The sequence below is a fragment of the Lygodium microphyllum genome, chromosome 15 (genome assembly GCF_053477565.2).
Source record: "Lygodium microphyllum isolate KBCC chromosome 15, Lygodium_microphyllum_v1.1.10, whole genome shotgun sequence".
NCBI lineage: Eukaryota > Viridiplantae > Streptophyta > Polypodiopsida > Schizaeales > Lygodiaceae > Lygodium > Lygodium microphyllum.
Genome location: NC_141149.1, coordinates 53,136,245 through 53,139,984, shown reverse-complemented (window position 1 = coordinate 53,139,984; position 3,740 = coordinate 53,136,245).

Here is a 3,740-nt window from a genome sequence, read left to right as displayed (position 1 = left end):
ACACAAAAAGTAAGATGATTGGTTGATTAACATTTATGTTGATCCAAAAGTTTACATTATTGTCAAGGGCTAGGTGAATGTAGAAAGGGATAAGTAGTAGCCCCATCATTGTAATATAGCTCAAATAAGCCCCACAAGATTGAAATTATCTTAAGATAAAGTGAGTCATACATGGCAGTCTCATAGCTATAGTACAACTCAAATAGTACTTACAAGTCATAATTACAAAAAGGTGTGATAAGAATGCATCTCTCATTATGTATTGCACACTCATGTTATTGGCCCAAGGTACTCCTACAAGGGATTACTAGGCGCTTTGCACCTAGTCTCCTCCCTAGCACAAAGTGCTAGACTAGTGCTATGCGCCTATCTACGCCAAACTTTGAAGCACCACTATTACTATTGGCTAATACATTTCATGTCTTGATGCATTTCTTATGTAGCAACATGATTCTCCTAATGCTTTGCACAAATGTTCTCCCTGTGTGCTTTGCACCGAGGTTCAAGGCATTGGGTGTGGCATTCCCCTATGGTCGTCACCTGGGGGGAGGGGGGGAGACTACTACCACATGGCACCCACTCCCCCCCCCCCCAATATTAGTGTAGATATTCATATGCAATTATGTTATCATAGAATTATCATATTGTGTGTGTGTGTGTGTGTGTGTGTGTGTGTGTGTGTGTGTGTGTGTGTGTGTGTGTGTGTGTGTGTGTGTGTGTGTGTGTGTGTGTGTGTGTGTGTGTGTGTGTGTGTGTGTGTGTGTGTGTGTGTGTGTGTGTGTGTGTGTGTGTGTGTGTGTGTGTGTGTGTGTGTGTGTGTGTGTGTGTGTGTGTGTGTGTGTGTGTGTGTGTGTGTGTGTGTGTGTGTGTGTGTGTGTGTGTGTGTGTGTGTGTGTGTGTGTGTGTGTGTGTGTGTGTGTGTGTGTGTGTGTGTGTGTGTGTGTGTGTGTGTGTGTGTGTGTGTGTGTGTGTGTGTGTGTTGATTATATTATGTATTTTTATTTTAATTAATTAATGAATAATAACTTTACTTATATTTCATTAATATGATAATATATATTTACACATTTTTAAATATACCCAAAAGTATACCACGTGTGCATGGGGGGAGGGATATATTTCATAGTCCTCACGAAGGGGCGGGGAGGAGGAGGCTTAAAACGGACAAAGCGAGAGGGGCTCTTTGTGCACCGTGTGACAGCTCCCCTAACCTTTCATTAATAATGGATTAATAATAAAAAAAGGGATTATCTAATGCACACACACACACACATGTTAATTTTATACATATATATATAATATTTTATATCAATATATTATTATTATTATTATAAAAACGTTATATATCATATTAATATAATATGTATATTAATATAGTATGATATTAATGTAATACGATATTGACACAATATAAATACATCAATATAAATACAATATATGCACACACATACTCACCAATCGCAATGATTTATTGGCTTATTTATATGCATGCATATGCTTGCGATGTTTGATGACCTAGTGGATGTTACTCTCAACCACAACTAGGAGGCTGAGTAAGTTGTCATCTCTACATGTCACTTTGCTTATGGGAAAACAAAAAATTATCACGTCAAGACAACAAAAAATAGGGATGGACAGAGGGGGGTAGGTATACCATGGCGTCACCTACATATGCACATATATAGGGAGTAGTCTTCACTCAAGCTTTGCTTGGGTTGTGCTTCTACATGTGATTCCCTAGGCTCAATGGTGAACCCTCACATGTGCAGTGCCATGAGGGTGTAGTCTTGCGATGTGCCTTAATGTCGTATCTTTCTATATCATGAATATAAAGGATTCCTTACTAATATATCTTGTGTACCTTTTTGTTATGCCATTTCTATGCCTCATGAGAGATTATGGTTCAAAGTCTCATGAAGCTCTATAACACTTGGTATCAGAGAAACTCTAGCATGGAGTATACTAGCTTGACAACAGGGAAGCACGCTCATAGATGCAGAGGAGATCCTACCAAAACACATCGTGCAACGTGATGCAATGACCCCAACACAACATGACACAATGTAACATGACATAGCGCAATGCTCCACATCATGACTCCCCCTTGGATGTGATATCTGTTGAAAACTAGAAGAGAACCTATTGTACCAACAAAGTTGAGAGAGAGCCATGGCATGATGGGGACATGTGGCATAAATTTCATAGAGAGAACTAAAGTTATGGAAGGACATCTTCTTTGAAGAGGAGGATGAGCCATGTCGCTAGCTCAAAATCACATACAAGAAGAAGCTATGGTTCAAACTGATTGATCAAACCAAGAACACCTTGTCCCCAACAAGAAGGAGTCGATTGCTACTACCCCGACTACTATCCTAAAGACTACTACCAAGAAGGCTACCCCAAAGATCAATACCTCTACAATGAATACCCTCTTGTAGAATATGAATACTACTACCTTGAAGATTTTCCCATCAACTACCACCCACTGGCAAGAGATTACCTCTATACCAACTATCCCTACCTCAAAGAATGACAACTCAAAGGAGTTCAAGAAGAAGAAGTAAAGATAGAGTACCATGTGAAGGGAGAAGGATGGAGAATGGATGTGATTTCAAAGGTAGAAAACATTATGATGGAGTTAGGATACAAGAAGGAAGATGAAGATAGGTGGACATGTCAGAAAGATGAACCCTTGTACCCACAAGTTGCGGCCTAGTTGAGCATTAGAAGAAATAGAGTTTGAGAAGGGGGGGATGCTAATCTTGGAACACCTCCACTCATTGAGATTGCAGGTGAGGGCAGGTTGGCACCCTCCTTGGATCCACAAGATGCCTTTGATGAGATGATGATGAGGAAGTAGATGAGGAGATAGACTTAGAAGATGAGAATGGAAGCGTGAAAGTACCTTGGGAAGGGCATCCACTACATGGAGCCATCACTTCAAGCTTTAAAAAGGATTTAAGAAAAGAAGAAGAGAAGGAAGAGTTAAAAGAAAAAGAGGAAGAAAAGGGAGAAGATACACTCAATCTAAAGCTTGGAACACCTCTACCCCCAACAACCCGAAGAAGAAGAGAAGGGTGAGGATGAGCTCAACCTAGATCTTGGGAACACCTCGACCCGACAACCCCAACCCTGACAATAAACCATCCCAACCAAGTTCAATGATAATAGGCTAAAAAGAGAGTTGAAGAAAGAGAATCACGATAATATGGGATGAAATAGAAAAAGATGATAGGAAAAAAGAAGAAAAAGACTTATCAAGTGGAGCCATAGAGAATATCAAAGAAAAGATGAGACAAGAGAAAATGTGAAAAGAGATATAAGAGCAAGTAGAGTTGGCTAGGAAGAATCTAGAAGAGAAAGAAAGAATAGAGTAAGATTAGAAGAAGCAAGTAGAAGAAAGCAAGAAGAAGAAAGTTAGAAAGAAGAATAAGGAAGTAGAAAGAGGTGGAGGAGCCAAGCTAGAAGAAAGATTGTGGAGAGCTAGAAAGCCAAAAGAAGAAGTTGATTTAGAAGTTATGCAAGACAAGATAGATCTAGGCATCAAGGTTGAGGAAGAAAAGATAGAAGATGAGTTAGACTTAGGTAAAAAGATAAAGGAAGAAGAGGAGCAAAAGTTAAATCTAGGAAAAGAAGGCCAAAAAGAAGAAGGAAAGATAGAGAAAGAATAAAAAGAGAATGAGAAGAAGGCGGCGAAACCAAACACCAAGAAATAGAGACACGCCACTAAGCAACCAAGT